Raw genomic sequence first — 19,549 nt, 5'->3', positions numbered from 1 at the left:
CAATAATGTTGGCTGATATGTAAAACTATGAGATGTCGAGTGCAGGGAAGATATTATTGATGGATCAGATTCATGAATGTGTTAGGTACTTAAGCCACAATTAGAGAGTGAAACAGAGACTGACACTGGTTGAAATGTATAGTAAATATTTTATTTTGAACTTTTATGCTGAACTACAAGCTGTGAACTGTGCGATCTCTGCGACCTGTGGTGCCTGGTTTACTGTGTGTAAAACTGTGCAGGTTCCCATGTGTCATCCCACACTTTGCCACTGTCAGGAGAAAAACATAACAAAGAACAACCACACACAAAATAGGACAATTTAGGTTGTGACATATGACAATTTTTTAGGATGAAATATCTTCTATATTCATGTCATGCTTTATACACCTTCATTGTAATATAAATTAATCAAATCAAGTCAGACAGTAATAATATATGTAGTAGATGTCAAGCAGGACCACAGCAGCAGCCACGATCCATCGGAACCTGCTGGATGAGAGAGCACAGAAACTCCAGGGAAGAAGTTTAGTTAGTAACACACATGAACTGCATTACTGAGACATGTATGTTTACAGATGGTGAGGGAGAGGGGGAGAGTTTTCAGTAAAACGAGACGCGACTGCATCTTCAACCAATACTGAGCCTGCATAACCCTGAAAGAGACAGACAGAGAGAGGGGGGGGGGACACTAACCCCCAGCAGTCTGGTCCCATTACAGCATAACTAAGGGCTGAGCTGAACCAGCCCTAACTATAAGCTCTATAAAGAAGTAAAGTCTTATGCCTACTCTTAAAAGTGTTGACCATGTCCACCTCCAAATCTCATAATGGACTTTGGAGGTGGACAGCTATCAAGCTCCTCACAGAAGAGGAGCTCGATAGCTAAAAGCTCTCAATTTACTTTAGTCCAAATACATGAATTCAAATTGAGGTGATAACTATTTATCAACAATATGAATGTCTGTTCCTGTCCAACAAAGTTGTTACTACATACCATGATGAGCAAGGCTTCCACTTGACTTTAACTTCTTCTTTTTCCTGAAAAACATGATATAAACAAACAATTAATTAAGAAAGACATGCAAGTTGCATACAAAAAGGAGCTTATAAACATTTGTGTACTATTGAATGGCTCAATAAAAACATAAGAACCACTACAATGCGTGTACTGCCAGCATCGAGTGCATGTTAGCAAAGCAACACTGCTTACATTGTGGCTCACAAGCAAAACTAACTGAAGCAGATGTTACTGAATGGGAAGGAGCACCTCCACATCAATCACTCCTTCTGAGCATGATGTCAGGAGGACTTTAAAGAACGTAAACATCAGGAAGGCAGCACGACTAGGTCGTATCAGGTGGTCTGTTCTTATTTAATGTCCTATTTGGAGTGAAATCCTGACTCAGTGGCTGAATTAGTGTAGATTCATCAAATACAAAAGCTTATGGATATTCAGTCAGGCACAGTTCAAATCCAGGAAGTCCAAAGACGCAAACAAATCTGCACAACAGCAGGCTAAATTACTTACATTTACAACTCTCCTGTCTACTATCTCTTCATATTTGAAAATCTTCTGTGTACGGTGTTTTCGGCATTCTGAAAAATAACAAATGAAATATTTACATGAGTTCTGTAAAACTGGAAAAAAATGCAAAAATTAAGAAAAAGAAATCTTAACGAACATGTCATGTGTTTCGTACATTTACAATACCATAACGTCTAACCTTTCCTTGTCCTTTTTTTGTTTGGGACATCCGAGGTGTACACAGTAGAAATTGAGGGAGATGCAGGATGTGGAGATGAAGAGGAGGATGCAGGAGGAAGCAGAGATGAAGAGGAGGATGCAGGAGGAAGCAGAGACAGAGAGGAATATGCAGGAGGAAGCAGAGATGAAGAGGAGGATGCAGGAGGAAGCAGAGATGAAGAGGAGGATGCAGGAGGAAGCAGAGACAGAGAGGTTTTTCTCCCTAATTTAATGCTTTCTTTTAATGACATCGTTAACATTTCTCAACAAAAACACATGAAAGTATCACTGATAATTCAACAATAAAAGCTTGGAGTCATTTGGCGCGGCTGCCCCTCTGTTGGTCTTCCATGGTCTCTTGTGTTCTGGGGGCCTCTGGATGTCTGGAGTTTTGATCTCCTCCATACCCGCTTCACACCCTGGAGGACGGGGCTGTGGCCCCCCCACACTCCCTAGCAGATCGTTACATGGAGAAACCTTTGGAATACAAGCGCGCTGATCCACACAGGTATGCACACGGGTGTTCACTGCTCGTAGACCCAAATTACACCTTTCTTGGCCGCTACTTCGAAGCACATCTGTCCTGCGTGCTGCACAACAACATTGAATATTTAGTATTTACTGCTGTTTACACTTAGCTAGATTAATGCGATGGTGTTGTGTTTAGTATGTTGCTTTGGTTTTTTTTGCTTGTTTTCTATTTTTCTCTCAACAGGTGATCCAGGAGATTTTTATTTTTTTTTCTCCCCCCCTTTCTCACTGTCCCTCTCCCCTTCTGTTTTTCCTTTCCTTCCTCTTTCTTTCTCCCTTTCCTATCCCTCACTCATGTCTGTCCCATCTGTAACATCTGAAAATAAAATATAATAAATAATAAAAACAAAGATCGACCAAATGGACCAATACGGCAATGCCACGATGATCCATTTGGCAAAGTAAATCCATTGGGTATCCTTGTTGGTCTTCAGACAACAATTCTGATGGCTAAAGAACCAAATGGGACAGGCAAAAAAAAAAAAATAAAATAATAACCCCGTCACGGCGAAACATGACACCGTGAAGCACAATCTAACTGGAGAACCGGGGACCCTCTCCGCGAACGGGTTTTTCTTCCTAATTTAATGCTTTCTTTTAATGACATCGTTAACATTTCTCAACAAAAACACATGAAAGTATCACTGATAATTCAACAGTAAAAGCTTGGAGTCATTTTTGACCAGGACATGTCCTTCAACGCACATATTAAACAAATATGTAAGACTGCTTTCTTCCATTTGCGCAACATCTCTAAAATTAGAAATATCCTGTCTCAGAGTGATGCTGAAAAACTAGTTCATGCATTTATTACTTCCAGGCTGGACTACTGTAATTCATTATTATCAGGATGTCCAAAAAACTCACTGAAAAGCCTCCAGCTAATCCAAAATGCTGCAGCAAGAGTCCTGACAGGGGCTAGAAAGAGAGAGCAGATTTCTCCTGTTTTGGCTTCCCTTCATTGGCTTCCTGTTAAGTCCAGAATTGAATTCAAAATCCTGCTCCTCACATACAAGGTCTTAAATAATCAGGCCCCATCTTATCTTAATGACCTTGTAGTACCATATCACCCTATTAGAGCACTTTGCTCTCGCTCTGCAGGCCTACTTGTTGTTCCTGGAGTATTTAAAAGTAGAATGGGAGGGAGAGCCTTCAGTTTTCAGGCCCCACTTCTGTGGAACCAGCTTCCAGTTTGGATTCGGGAGACAGACACTATCTCTACTTTTAAGATTAGGCTTAAAACTTTCCTTTTTGCTAAAGCATATAGTTAGGGCTGGACCAGGTGACCCTGAATCCTCCCTTAGTTATGCTGCAATAGACGTAGGCTGCCGGGGGATTCCCATGATGCATTGAGTTTTTCCTTTCCAGTCACCTTTCTCACTCACTATGTATTAACAGACCTCTCTGCATTGAATCATATCTGTTATTAATCTCTGTCTCTCTTCCACAGCATGTCTTTATCCTGTCTTCCTTCTCTCACCCCAACCGGTCGCAGCAGATGGCCGCCCCTCCCTGAGCCTGGTTCTGCCGGAGGTTTCTTCCTGTTAAAAGGGAGTTTTTCCTTCCCACTGTCGCTTGCTCATAGGGGGTCATATGATTGTTGGGTTTTTCTCTGTATCTATGAAGCGCCTTGAGGCGACTTTTGTTGTGATTTGGCGCTATATAAATCAAATTGAATTGAATTGAATTAAAATCGCTTCATGTTTTGGCCACCACACAGTGTTTTCCAAACTGATTCACGATCTGAAAGTGTGCAGATCTAACGTACATAATCCTTTGTTAGGTTTATTATTTTCATTTCACACGTAAAACATTTATAGATTCATTCACCACTCCTTTTAGTTTGAGCTTCAGGCTGCTGACGAACTCCTTCAAGATATGCAGGTAACATTTTTAGTGGAATCAGTTGTTAAAGAGGGAACACGCTTGTCTAATATTTTGTACGGAGTAAACGTTATATTATTTTAAATTTTTTTTTAAAGTTTATGTCACATTAAGTTGGTTAACTTAAGCTGTTTGATAATCTTTGCTTTAATCATAGACTGTATTTTAGGCGTTCCCTTTTTTCCTTGTTAATTGCGTAGAATGATGCACAGAGTGAACCTCAGCCAAGACCAGTGCGCTGGAAAAAACGTGACAGACAGGGAGCTTTTATTCCTCAAAGATCATCAACCACTCGAAGTACTAGTTGCATGCCACGTGCTCAGTGTTCACACAACCATTGATTTTATCTCACAACTTGTTTTCACCAAAGAATTTCAGTAAGTAAATATTCTTCAATTTTTTTCCCCCTCCAGTGTCCAGAGAGCAGCATCAATGTCCACGTGAAGAACCTAGTTATGTTGCCAGTGTCAACCCAACAAAAGGTACTTTACCTTCTTGTATTTATTGTGATTTCTGTTTACTTTTATATTTGTTGTTATAGTTGAGTTATGCAGGGCTTTTGTGCAGTCCTAAGAAACATACTGCCTAGAGTGTTTTTCACTTTGTGGAAGAGTTTCTTCCTTTCTTTCTTTTTTTTCTGTTAGTGTATGGTGCTTCATCAGGAGCTCCTTCAGTTGTTGGAGGATGGAGAAGAGGATGCAGCCATGACTTGTGAGACGTCGTCTGAGTCAGCTGCTACTCACTGGGCGATCAGAAATATGGTGTCCTTGCAAAAGTGGAAAGAGGCCAGGCCTTGTCTTATAGACAATATGTTAGCTACTCTGGATCCACAGTCACACCGTGTGTGTCAGTGTGGCAAACAAGTAGTTGTGAGGTGTCTGGACTGCCTGCCTCTTCCATTCCTTTGTGCTGACTGTGATATTGCAGTTCACACACGCTTTGTCCTGCACAACAGAGAGGCAGTAACAGGAGGGTTTTTGCAGCCTTCATCAGAGTTTCACAAGCCAATAGGTACGGTTTTTAAGTCTTATGCATTTCTTGCTTTGTATGAGTATGAGTGGGTGCTGTTATTGTATATTTATTGGAGTGGAGTGGAGTGCTGTAAAGTTTGAGGTGGACAGGATGTGCAAGGAGCCATGCTTTAGCTGCCCTGCCTGCACTCCAGACATGCTTGCCGTCTCAGTTGATGGAAACCGCAAGCTTTATCGCTTTCAGTCAAATGCAAGGTACGTTATGCATTGTGTACATAAGTCAAATATGGATTTGTAGAAAAATGTATTTTAATGTTTCTTTTCAAACAACTGTCACTGTGTTCGTTCAGCACTTCAGAGCAGGGGGACTTTGAAGGTGTCTTCATTGAAAAAGATGAGGAAGTTGCTGAGTTTGTGAAATACATCCAGAGACACACAAATCATGTAAGATACACATATATATATATATATATTAGTGCTGTTAGCGTTAATCTTGTTAAAATGACGTTAATGCCATAACCATATACACATACACGTATCCAGTGATGCCCTCATGCAGACCGATATTTGGCCCTGGCAGAGCACAAGTGAACGTAAGCTCTTGATATATAAATATCCTTTTTAAACAAACTCCCAGTATCTGAGCAGTAGTTGAATGTTTTGTTCTTGAATCATAATATGCTACTATGTTTTCCCATCTGATGTTGTTAAACTGTAGCTGCTGCTGACCTCCGGACAAAGAGAAAAGTCTTTGAGAAGGTGATGGCTGTGAGGCGCCTGAGAGAGGAGGAGATGATCCTTTGCAGGGAGATGCGGCATCACTGGACAGTGTTGCGAATGCCATCTGTGGTGTTGGGAACAATCTCCTCAGACTGTAAGCACTTTATTTATTTATTAATTTTTTGATGAATCGATTGAAAATAAGAGCAGATGCTAAAGTCTTACTGGATCTTTTACCTATATCTAGATTGCTAGCTAACACTGCCTTCTCCCTTTTAAAAAAATGTTTAATTACAGCATCCTAATTCCTTGTGTTTATGAGGTGAGGTTTTTTTTTTGTTTGTTTGTTTGTTTTTTAACTTTTCTCATATTTATTTGTTTTGTTCTTTTTACAGCCTCCTTTGTTGGCATGTCGGAGGATGCACAGAAGGGACTCTGTAGCCTGGTTTTAGAAAACAAAGTGAACTGAAAGCTGAAATGCTCAAAGTAAAGGACGTGTACAAGAGAATCCTCAGCCACCAACCACTCCTGGAAATGGACTCGGAGGAGGACATTCCAGACGATGCCACTGAGAGTGATTTGAGCACTTCTGCTGAAGACTGATTGTGTCATCATTGATGTTATGTTTGGTAAAATAAAAAGTTAATCACATCTCTGTTTAATGTGATTTTTCAACAGACATTTTACATTTTGAGAAGAAAAATGGAATTTCCTTGGTGCAGTTGTTTACCCTGAATCATTATTTCCCATCTAATTTAATGACTAGTGTACATGTTCAGATACGATAACATAATTTAATTTATGGGATGCTTTCTGGGCTGCTCAAATGATCACAAAATTTAAAAGCACCAGGCAGCACACTCACAAGTACATTTTTTGTTCAGTGTTTTGTCGAAGAAATCAACAAGTACAATTGAGATGTTTGCTGTAGTGGTGTGTTTGTTAAGAAGCATGCCAGCACACCGGTGAAGTGACAGTCCCAGAATGCACCCGAGCCAGTGACTCGCCCCAGAGCAAATGAAATTGCTTATCTAGAAAGACAACCGTCATCAAAGAAGAAGTAAAAGAGTAGGAAACAAATGGTAAGGGAAGGTACTGTGGGGTAGGAAAGAAAGGCCAGAGCTGTGCAAAATGACCTCCAGCAGGCTACAAATGTGCACGTCTGCTCAAACGGTCAGAAACCGACTCCATGAGGGTGGTATGAGGGCCCGACGTCCACAGGTGGGGTTGTGCTTACAGCCCAACACCGTGCCGGATGTTTGGCATTTGCCAGACAACACAAAGATTGGCAACTTTGCCACTGGCGCCCTGTGCTCCTCACAGATGAAAGCAGGTTCACACTGAGCACTTGTGACAGAGTCTGGGGACGCCGTGGAGAACCTTCTGCTGCCTGCAACATCCTCCAGCATGAGTTTGGCAGTGGGTCAGTTTTGGTGTGGGGTGGCATTTCTTTGGGGAGCTGCACAGCCCTCCATGTATTCGGCAGAGGTAGCCTGACTGCCATTAGGTACTGAGATGAGATCCTCAGACCCCTTGTGAGACCATATGCTGGTGCGGTTGGCCCCGGGTTCCTCCTAATGCAAGACAATCCTAGACCTCATGTGGCTGGAGTGTGTCAGCAGTTCCTGCAAGATGAAGGCAATGATGCTGTGGACTGGCCCGCCCATTCCCCAGACCTGAATCCAATTGAGGACATCTGGGACATCATGTCTCGCTCCATCCACCAACTGCACCACAAAATGTCCAGGAGTGGGCAGATGCTTTAGTCCTGGAGTCTGGGAGGAGATCCATCAGGAGAGCATCTGCCACTTCATCAGGAGCATGTCCAGGTGTTGTAGGGAGGTCATACAGGCATGTGGAGGCCACACAGACTAGTGAGCCTCATTTTGACATGTTTTAAGAACATTACATAAAACCAAATTAATGATTCTGTATTGCATTGATCAAGGAACCAACCCAATAGGAGCTAAAGGAATCCTCTTGACATTACTTCACTCAGTAAGTTTATACTATGTTTAATGTGCATTTTCTTCATCAGTTTTGAACATAACATGTTAGCGCTCCCTGGTCCTTTTTGGAGACAGATCCTGAGACAGCAGGCAGCTATGGAGAACTCGTGTCAGCTGTGGTAATTAAGGAATACTTTGATTTAATATTGATTTCATGACAACTATCCTCAGGCACATATTCCTGGATATATATGATGACATAAGTAAAGTCCCATTTTACAATCATTGCCTTCTTTGATCTGACTTATTGCCTCAGACTTTGGCCCTGTGTCCCCAAAAGTATAGAAAATCCATGACACTGAGTAAGAGGCCTTTATCATGTTATAAGTGAGAGAGTTTGGTGTAACAGTGGTTGAACATGCCAAATCAATCCACAACATACTGCCATTCCCCAGCTGTAACCTGCATATGCATCAAACCAAAATCCAGTATCATAGACATAAAGATGAGGTTAAAGGGGTTGTATCATTTTGCCAGATAGCTTCATCCCAAAAAAGATAAACATTCTTCAAAAACAAAAGTTTGTGAATATTTGCTGTATTGCCAGGCCTAAACCAACCTGTTAAACTTATCAAATTATTGTCATAGATACGAACCTATTGATTGAAACAGAATAATCCATTGAAGCCTCCATCATCATCCACGATCACTGTTACTGTTCAGATTATTTTATCTCTGTTTTCCTCTAGAATGTTTTGAAAATCAGCATTTGATCAACAGACTTTTTAAAAGTTTATTTTGATCCTATTGTTTACGTGTGTAATTGCATTTTTATTGAAATTATGACAGGAAAACCCTTAATCAAATTGTATCTTTGATATCTAATAATAATATTAACAATAATGTTACATATGTAATATGTACACAATAATAATGTGCAAACAAACAAGAAAAATAGCAAAAAATGTCAATTTTTTTCTAATACCCTGTATATAAAAACCACATATGACCACAACTCCAAATGTGCAATTGTCACTGCATCTAAACATGACATATTACAAAAAGGTAGAAACATATAATATACAATATGTTCTGAAGCTGGTACTGGTGCAGTTAACTTTGCTTTAGGCTCCCATACACAGTAGGTGTTACTTACCTTACGTGCAGTGCAGTATTACTTTACCTTGTAATATGTTATAATAAGCAAGTCACTTCTATATTTATGAGGATGTAGACAATAATGTTGGCTGATATGTAAAACTATGAGATGTCGAGTGCAGGGAAGATATTATTGATGGATCAGATTCATGAATGTGTTAGGTACTTAAGCCACAATTAGAGAGTGAAACAGAGACTGACACTGGTTGAAATGTATAGTAAATATTTTATTTTGAACTTTTATGCTGAACTACAAGCTGTGAACTGTGCGATCTCTGCGACCTGTGGTGCCTGGTTTACTGTGTGTAAAACTGTGCAGGTTCCCATGTGTCATCCCACACTTTGCCACTGTCAGGAGAAAAACATAACAAAGAACAACCACACACAAAATAGGACAATTTAGGTTGTGACATATGACAATTTTTTAGGATGAAATATCTTCTATATTCATGTCATGCTTTATACACCTTCATTGTAATATAAATTAATCAAATCAAGTCAGACAGTAATAATATATGTAGTAGATGTCAAGCAGGACCACAGCAGCAGCCACGATCCATCGGAACCTGCTGGATGAGAGAGCACAGAAACTCCAGGGAAGAAGTTTAGTTAGTAACATGCATGAACTGCATTACTGAGACATGTATGTTTACAGATGGTGAGGGAGAGGGGGAGAGTTTTCAGTAAAACGAGACGCGACTGCATCTTCAACCAATACTGAGCCTGCATAACCCTGAAAGAGACAGACAGAGAGAGGGGGGGGGGACACTAACCCCCAGCAGTCTGGTCCCATTACAGCATAACTAAGGGCTGAGCTGAACCAGCCCTAACTATAAGCTCTATAAAGAAGTAAAGTCTTATGCCTACTCTTAAAAGTGTTGACCATGTCCACCTCCAAATCTCATAATGGACTTTGGAGGTGGACAGCTATCAAGCTCCTCACAGAAGAGGAGCTCGATAGCTAAAAGCTCTCAATTTACTTTAGTCCAAATACATGAATTCAAATTGAGGTGATAACTATTTATCAACAATATGAATGTCTGTTCCTGTCCAACAAAGTTGTTACTACATACCATGTTGAGCAAGGCTTCCACTTGACTTTAACTTCTTCTTTTTCCTGAAAAACATGATATAAACAAACAATTAATTAAGAAAGACATGCAAGTTGCATACAAAAAGGAGCTTATAAACATTTGTGTACTATTGAATGGCTCAATAAAAACATAAGAACCACTACAATGCGTGTACTGCCAGCATCGAGTGCATGTTAGCAAAGCAACACTGCTTACATTGTGGCTCACAAGCAAAACTAACTGAAGCAGATGTTACTGAATGGGAAGGAGCACCTCCACATCAATCACTCCTTCTGAGCATGATGTCAGGAGGACTTTAAAGAACGTAAACATCAGGAAGGCAGCACGACTAGGTCGTATCAGGTGGTCTGTTCTTATTTAATGTCCTATTTGGAGTGAAATCCTGACTCAGTGGCTGAATTAGTGTAGATTCATCAAATACAAAAGCTTATGGATATTCAGTCAGGCACAGTTCAAATCCGGGAAGTCCAAAGACGCAAACAAATCTGCACAACAGCAGGCTAAATTACTTACATTTACAACTCTCCTGTCTACTATCTCTTCATATTTGAAAATCTTCTGTGTACGGTGTTTTCCGCATTCTGAAAAATAACAAATGAAATATTTACATGAGTTCTGTAAAACTGGAAAAAAATGCAAAAATTAAGAAAAAGAGATCTTAACAAACTTAACGAACATGTCATGTGTTTCGTACATTTACAATACCATAACGTCTAACCTTTCCTTGTCCTTTTTTTGTTTGGGACATCCGAGGTGTACACAGTAGAAATTGAGGGAGATGCAGGATGTGGAGATGAAGAGGAGGATGCAGGAGGAAGCAGAGATGAAGAGGAGGATGCAGGAGGAAGCAGAGACAGAGAGGAATATGCAGGAGGAAGCAGAGATGAAGAGGAGGATGCAGGAGGAAGCAGAGATGAAGAGGAGGATGCAGGAGGAAGCAGAGACAGAGAGGAATATGCAGGAGGAAGCAGAGACGGAGAGGAGGATGCAGGAGGAAGCACAGACGAAGAGGAGGAAGCAAAGATGGAGAGGAGGATGCAGGAGGAAGCAGAGATGAAGAGGAGGATGCAAGAGGAAGCAGAGACGAAGAGGAGGATGCAGGAGGAATCAGAGACAGAGAGAAAGATGCAGGAGGAAGCAGAGATGAAGAGGAGGATGCAGGAGGAAGCAGAGACAGAGAGGAAGATGCAGGAGGAAGCAGAGACAGAGAGGAGGATGCAGGAGGAAGCACAGACGAAGAGGAGGAAGCAGAGATGGAGAGGAGGATGCAGGAGGAAGCAGAGATGGAGAGGAGGATGCAAGAGGAAGCAGAGACGGAGAGGAGGATGCAAGAGGAAGCACAGACGAAGAGGAGGAAGCAGAGATGGAGAGGAGGATGCAGGAGGAAGCACAGACAGAGAGGAAGATGCAGGAGGAAGCACAGACGAAGAGGAGGAAGCAGAGATGGAGAGGAGGATGCAGGAGGAAGCAGAGATGAAGAGGAGGATGCAGGAGGCTGACAGAGGGAAGATGTTGGTACAGGCTCTAAATGAAGAATAAATTCCTCGTTTAGAGCCTCTGGGTCTGGGACTGGTCCAGCATCGACACTGTCAGCAGAGGATGGTCCAGCTGCTGGTGTAGACCTTTTAGCAGGAGGTGAAGCTTGTAATTCTGAAAAATTTTAAATATTAAACATTCATTAAAATGGGTTGAAAAAATGTACAGTACACATAAACACATAATAAGTAGCCCAAACTTTAATAATATGTCTGCATTAGGTGCATAGTAATTACATAAATTGCAAAAAAGTGCAATAAACTACAAAAAAATTGAAAATCGTTTTTGTTTTTTTAACATATATTTCTAGTTAGAGAAATTTAAGAGGCTTATCCCTCAAAACTGTAAATACAAAAAAGTTACACAAACTAGTTTCCCACCACAGGAAATTTATTTTGAGTGTCTTCATAGTTTTATTTTTGAAATACACCAATTTTTATATACTGCAGGAAAAACGAAAATAAATATTATAGTGCAAATTTGCAAAATAACAGCATATGCATCAAAATAAACTATTTCCAGCAGTGCAATATGAGTCTTAAGCATCCCAGAAACGACACAGAAAGTCATAAAGTCAAACATAACTTTTTAAAACACATAACAAGTAAAACACAAGCTCATAAGGCCCCGATCGTAAAAAACTACATTTCCGCAAAATTACGTCACTTCCGGTTTCGGGCAGGTCATGCGGTCATGTGATAGTTCGCGCTGATGGACGTAGGAAGTGTTACAAACAGCTGATGGATCGGCGAAGCCTGTTTCTGGAATATCATGTTTTTGTTGCTGCAAGTGATTTTTATGCAGTTTTTGCAAAGCTATATGTGGAAGGAAACTGTGACCTAGGACAAGCTGATGGCATAAGATGTAAGTACAACTCCTCCAGTTTCATATGCAAAAAAAATTATTGCGCTAGCTTACTTGGTTGCAGAGCTACCGGGATTTAAAAATAGTTACGCAAAACAGAGCGTGCCCGCTCCGATCGGCTGTAAAGGGTTAATAAAGTTTAATATTTTGGAAAAAAAATGTTGGCAAAGAGAGGAAGTACCGATCGGGTTTCCGGTAAGGATCGGGTAGCGTTGAAACTCTGTCGTGCTAGCTAGCACGCAGTATGAGTCATTGTAACTGTCAGCACAACGAAAATAAACTACACCTAAACTCGGTTTATATCTGACCCAAATAGAGTGCAGTTCATAACTTCTTACCTGAAATTCAGTTCACCTCACGCTCCGACCGGCAGCCGCCTGCTTCTCCTGCCTTCGGTTTCCCTGATCCGGGATTGAGCTCTGCGTTAGCCACCACCGGTCGATCGGCGGCCGCCTCGCCGGTGGCTAGCTGCCCTGTGTTGTAGCTCCGCGTTAGCCACCACCAAAAAGCTCAGTTATTTTTTCCACATCGACCAGCATCATCGGCCCATATAAACGAAAAATAAGTCCAGCTAAGACAAACACTGTTTGCGAGCGATCGGGGGTGAAAGGAGCCTCACTGAAAGGGTGTTTTTTAGCGAAGGGTCGCTAGCCGGCTAGCATGAGAACGGGTTGGTACAGACAGTATTCTCCAAAGAGTTGTTGTGTTGTATAATTTGTCTCCTGTCCTAATTTCCTCTCTCCCTGAGGACACTCCAGGTCCAAGCGCAGCAATGGGTAACCAAGAGTTTCCCAAAAGTCAGCCGCCCACAACAGGGAGAAAGAGGAAAAGAGACCGAAATGATGAGCTGCTAGACCTCATCAGAGAGGAGAGCGCAACAGAACAGGTCACATGACAGCACAGCATTTTCTCTGCATTTTCTACCCACAGTTTGAACTGAATAACAAATAACACAACCTACACAAACTGAAAACAAACAGAAATCACAGAGTAAAATTTGAAAACTTTTATTGATGTTAATTTAAAAGTTATTTAAAAAAAGAAAACCCATATAAAGTAAAAAAAAAAGTAAAAAAAAAATCGTAAAAATAAATAAAAAGAAAGGAAAAAAAGAAAAGAAAACCCAAACAGACAAACCCCTCTGAGCAAGCAATAGGCGACAGTGGGAAGGAAAAACTCCATTTTAACAGGGAGAAACCTCCGACAGAACCGGGCTCTGTGAGGGGACAGCCATCTGCCTCGACTGGTCAATGGGTTCTCATAAGTGACTCGATCAATTTAAAAAGAGCCATTCTAATTGTAAAAATAACCAATTTAAAATCCCGTTAGTTTTCTAGGATTCAAGCAAACTACATTAAACCCGGAGGGAGCCCTAGCTGCAGATTGTTAAAGATATCAACTTGAATATTCCGGGCAGTATTTTCATTCCTGACATTAATGGTATTAGTGCCACCAAAGGAATTGTTTACTATGTTCACAACCGTACTTTGCTGTGAAATAGCAGGTTGCCCCTGGTTTGAATCTTCTGTGTCTGAGTCATCTGGGCTCCCCATACAGCACACACACAAGCATGCAAACAGGTTTTTGCAATTTTGATTGTTTGGCCTAGATTCAGGTTCAGGAGCTGGGTCCTGTGTTGGTGACGGTGTGTGGGTGACAGTTGATGCTTTATTGGCCATCAACTGGCCATCAACTTTGCATTTTTGATTATTAAATCTAGATTCCAGTTCAGGTGGTGTCTCCTGTGTTGGGCTGGTGACAGTTGATGCTTTATTGGCCATTGCGTTTTAATATCTATTTGCAGATAATTTGTTTTCTCCGTTTGTTAAAACTAGCGTTTGAAAATCCGTTCCTGCAGAGGGCTATTTATAGACTTAAATCCTTTGAAGTGTATGACGTCACTGAAGCCTTTGCTCTAAGCCCCGCCCACTTCGAGAAAAAAAAAGAATGCGCTCGAAGTGTGTGGCGTGTTTGTCTCCGCCCTTAATTTCATCACAGCCTCCCAATAACTGGAAGGTTCGAAGTGGGCGGGGCTTAGAGCAAAGCCTTCAGTGACGTCATACACTTCAAAGGATTTAAGTCTATAAATAGCCCTCTGCAACTCTGAATTTCTAACACAAGCGTTAACAAACGGAGAGAATAAATTAACAGCAAACAAATAGCTATTGAAGCAAAATGGACAACAGCACAGCTAGGAGCAATCCAGACAATGTCAGGAGTGATTCCACTCCTGCAGATGATGTTAGGCCACTGCTAGAGGAATTGCTAAATAATGTTACACATGAGCAGTGGCAACAGTTGCGGTCTGATTACGCCGAAAATGGCACCATAGGAAGGCTGTGTAATTTTGTAGATAATGTCATAGCCCTATGCTCACTGTCGGCAGGTGCAGAAATGAGGTTTTGCCAGGACACTGCTGTCACTAGCACAACAACAGTGGCCTCAATGGAGACACAGACAGCTCCTGAACTTGCACAGACCTCTAACACAGTTGACCGTAACACGGAAATACCAGCTGATATTTCACAGAAAACAACAGTCAACTTTCACAGCACAGCAGAAAATTGCCCTGGTGCCACATATATCACTAATATCCATAATACCAATAATGTCAAAGTTTTTCAATTTAACATCTTTAAAAAACTGGAATTCAGTTCAATACGAAAAACCGAAAAAATAACTGTCATGCCCAATACTCCAGTAGACAAGAAAGATCGTGATGACACTCAGGCTGTAGATAAAGCAGGAACCTCTTTGGAAAAGGATGTAACCCCAAAGAAATCCTCTGCTCAACATGAAGCCAGCACTGATATGTTCAACATCACAGAAAATAGCAGAAAAGCACTGGCCTTAAAGGAGACAGAGACAGCGCCAGAACTTACACAGACTTCAGAGGATAATGCATGGCTGACAGATCTTATTCAGGCTGTGATTTCACAGCTTGCTAAGATATCAATGTCCAACCCTTCTGATTCTCTCCAAAAATGTCTTTTGGATTCAATCAGGGCTGAACTACAGGGAACAGATTTACCCTCAGAAATCCAGGAACATTGTGACAGAATCGCTAAAGCCATTTCCACTGATCTTTGTAATAGATTAATTGTATCTGGGGAAGAGGGTGTAATGGCTTTAGTTGCCTTAGTTTTCAAAGAACACATTTTGGCAGTGAAGAATGAATTGTATCAAAACACTCTGTAATAACCTCCCCCCTGCTGGGGCTAGTAAATTGGGACTTTAAATTGGCTTTAAATAGATTATATATTTTTGAAAGCCCTTGGAACGGTCGCGGCAGATGGCTGTCCCCTCACTGAGCCCGGTTCTGCCGGAAGTTTCTTCCTCTTAAAAGGGAGTTTTTCTTCCCCACTGTCGCCAAGTGCTTGCTCAGAGGGGTTTTTCTGTTGGGGTTTTCTTTTTAATAACTTTTAAAAAAAAGTTAACATCAATAAAAGTTATTAAATTTTACACTGATTTCTGTTTTTTTATTGTCTGTAAGTTGAATAAATACATTTGTTATTTCTTACTCAGTTCAAACTGTGGGTAGAAAATGTTGTGCTGTCATGTGACCTGTTCTCTCTCTCTCACACACACACACACACACACACACACACACACACACACACACACACCAACATTGGTTTGATTAAACAAAAAAAGGAACAATTTAAAAAGTTTTCACACACATTTCTTTTTCTCCAGACATGAATGACACCAGAAAATCACTTTCAGATCCTCTCATGGCAATGCAGCAGAGGATTTAACACATGACCTTTGACCCTCTCTAGAGAACCTCTGCTTTTCTTCTTCTCGTCCCCCCACTTGGCAGCATTACTGCCTCCGGCTGATCATCTTGCTTCTCCCCCTGCAGAGTTTGGAATCTGGTGTGAGAAGAGACGCCACCGCTCAACAGCATGCTCTCACCCAGGTGATACTTGAGCATACCTGACAGCTGCTGAGGGTCACCTGGACACAGAAACACAAACAGGTCTGATCACATTTCCTTCTTCATGCTAAGCTCTGCTATAAGCCACAACTTGCTTTGCCCCATGTTTGTAGATGACTGGAATCAGAGCAGAGTCTCTGCATGTCTTTATTAGGGTGGAAGCTGCTACTGATATTTGTGCAGCAGACTAAACAAACAGTTTGTGAACATTCAGCATGTTCAGTCCAATCAAAAAGCAGGAAAATAGCCCCACTGAGAAATCTCTACAAGGCACCGCTGAGAGGTGCCATGTAGAGATTCATACATTCGGTCTTCATACTCGACTCCAGATCTGGACTTGTGTTGAACTCGACTGAGGTGGTCTGATCAGACACAGCGCTGCTCTTCACTGCAGCTGTCCACAAATCACAGAGGAAGTCAGGAGTGTTTTTACCTCGTCTAGCTGCCTCTGTGTGTGTGTGTGTGTCTCTTTAATTCATTTTTCTTTGTAAGCTACAGAGACCTTCACAGGACAATAATTGATCCTCGTGTTCGCATGAAATCACTAAATACATGCAGCAAAGCCCAGAGGACACAGGTAACCGATACAGGAGACTTTTCCTGCCCTTCCAGGGAGAAAGTCGATTTCTTCAGTTATACTTCCTGTTGTTTTTTTTGGTTTTTACGTTGAAGATTTTAGATGTTTGGCTTTTAATTCTGGTACTCCTGTTTTAATTTCAAGGCCTGAGGTTGTTCTTCTTGCACCCGTGGACAGAATCGTCTGTTTTTATAGTTTTATAGTTGTTTTGGAGTCAATTTTGCCTCAGTTAGTTCATTTAAAATATTTTAAATAGTTGGGTTTTTTTTATTGTCAGTGGTAGTTTGCTGTGTATTGTGTTGTGTGAACTTGGCAAACTAACTAAAGGAAGCATGTCCCAGGTCTGGTTTGTGGGTGGTTGTCTGCTTAGTAATGAACTCTGCAGACCACATCAAGCTTTCTGCTTCCCACAGGTGTAGCATATGGACTGAAAGCAAACAGAGGTGTTAGTGTGTTGTTGTGTAGTTTCTATTGAAGCTGACATCATTTAATGCTGTTTCTGCATGCTGGTCAGTGCCATCCAGACAGCAGGTATGACTGAGCTTTTGAACCAGGAGAAGGTGTTTACCTTCTTCGCTCCCAACGACGATGCCTTCAATGCACTGCCGCAGGATGAACTCAGCAGGCTGATGTGTGAGTTTTATTCAACTACACAGCTTCTCTTCATTCACATTCTTAATTTATCCACATGGACACTTTCCACACACGTGTGTAAAGCGTCTCTCTTCTTTACAGCAGCTTATGCTGAGACAGCTCGTTCTCACTCCGGACGCGTAAAATAATGACGATTTGTCACGTCCCTTAACTTCTCATGCTGACACCTAAGGTACCCTTCCACATTTTTATGTGACGCTGTGGGTTGTCAATTCATTCCAATATGAACCCGCTCGCGGCGATCGGAGACGCTTCGAGCAGAGGCTCCAGCCATCCTTTTACTCCAATAATAACCCCGTCACGGCGAAACATGACACCGTGAAGCACAATCTAACTGGAGAACCGGGGACCCTCTCCGCGAACGGGTTTTTCTCCCTAATTTAATGCTTTCTTTTAATGACATCGTTAACATTTCTCAACAAAAACACATGAAAGTATCACTGATAATTCAACAGTAAAAGCTTGGAGTCATTTTTGACCAGGACATGTCCTTCAACGCACATATTAAACAAATATGTAAGACTGCTTTCTTCCATTTGCGCAACATCTCTAAAATTAGAAATATCCTGTCTCAGAGTGATGCTGATGCGACTTTTGTTGTGATTTGGCGCTATATAAATCAAATTGAATTGAATTGAATTATAATCGCTTCATGTTTTGGCCACCACACAGTGTTTTCCGAACTGATTCACGATCTGAAAGTGTGCAGATCTAACGTACATAATCCTTTGTTAGGTTTATTATTTTCATTTCACACGTAAAACATTTATAGATTCATTCACCACTCCTGTTAGTTTGAGCTTCAGGCTGCTGACGAACTCCTTCAAGATATGCAGGTAACATTTTTAGTGGAATCAGTTGTTAAAGAGGGAACACGCTTGTCTAATATTTTGTACGGAGTAAACGTTATATTATTTTAATTTTTTTTTTAAAGTTTATGTCACATTAAGTTGGTTAACTTAAGCTGTTTGATAATCTTTGCTTTAATCATAGACTGTATTTTAGGCGTTCCCTTTTTTCCTTGTTAATTGCGTAGAATGATGCAGAGTGAACCTCAGCCAAGACCAGTGCGCTGGAAAAAACGTGACAGACAGGGAGCTTTTATTCCTCAAAGATCATCAACCACTCGAAGTACTAGTTGCATGCCACGTGCTCAGTGTTCACACAACCATTGATTTTATCTCACAACTTGTTTTCACCAAAGAATTTCAGTAAGTAAATATTCTTCAATTTTTTCCCCCTCCAGTGTCCAGAGAGCAGCATCAATGTCCACGTGAAGAACCTAGTTATGTTGCCAGTGTCAACCCAACAAAAGGTACTTTACCTTCTTGTATTTATTGTGATTTCTGTTTACTTTTATATTTGTTGTTATAGTTGAGTTATGCAGGGCTTTTGTGCAGTCCTAAGAAACATACTGCCTAGAGTGTTTTTCACTTTGTGGAAGAGTTTCTTCCTTTCTTTCTTTTTTTTCTGTTAGTGTATGGTGCTTCATCAGGAGCTCCTTCAGTTGTTGGAGGATGGAGAAGAGGATGCAGCCATGACTTGTGAGACGTCGTCTGAGTCAGCTGCTACTCACTGGGCGATCAGAAATATGGTGTCCTTGCAAAAGTGGAAAGAGGCCAGGCCTTGTCTTATAGACAATATGTTAGCTACTCTGGATCCACAGTCACACCGTGTGTGTCAGTGTGGCAAACAAGTAGTTGTGAGGTGTCTGGACTGCCTGCCTCTTCCATTCCTTTGTGCTGACTGTGATATTGCAGTTCACACACGCTTTGTCCTGCACAACAGAGAGGCAGTAACAGGAGGGTTTTTGCAGCCTTCATCAGAGTTTCACAAGCCAATAGGTACGGTTTTTAAGTCTTATGCATTTCTTGCTTTGTATGAGTATGAGTGGGTGCTGTTATTGTATATTTATTGGAGTGGAG

The 19,549-nt window shown here is 41.2% G+C and overlaps 1 long non-coding RNA gene across 2 annotated transcripts; it reads left to right on the top strand.

Moving 5' to 3' along the window:
* The first annotated feature begins 12,276 nt into the window (after positions 1-12,276).
* On the top strand, positions 12,277-19,306 carry LOC146573493 (uncharacterized). 2 transcript variants are annotated; one of them, XR_014892853.1, is made up of 3 exons: positions 12,277-12,453; positions 16,319-17,603; positions 18,661-19,304. It is a non-coding gene; the product is annotated as an uncharacterized LOC146573493 (long non-coding RNA). The 2 variants fall into 2 exon arrangements; XR_014892854.1 differs by lacking the exon at positions 12,277-12,453 and adding an exon at positions 12,462-13,339 and having other exon boundaries at positions 18,661-19,306.
* Positions 19,307-19,549: the final 243 nt, after the last annotated feature.

This window comes from Mchenga conophoros, linkage group LG6, assembly GCF_057382185.1.
Source record: "Mchenga conophoros isolate Kocher_MC1m ecotype Shallow Benthic linkage group LG6, M_conophoros_male_GT1.1, whole genome shotgun sequence".
Taxonomy (NCBI): Eukaryota; Metazoa; Chordata; class Actinopteri; order Cichliformes; family Cichlidae; genus Mchenga; species Mchenga conophoros.
The sequence above is the reverse complement of the archived record's forward strand: the minus strand, read 5'-3'. Positions and strand labels throughout refer to the sequence as shown.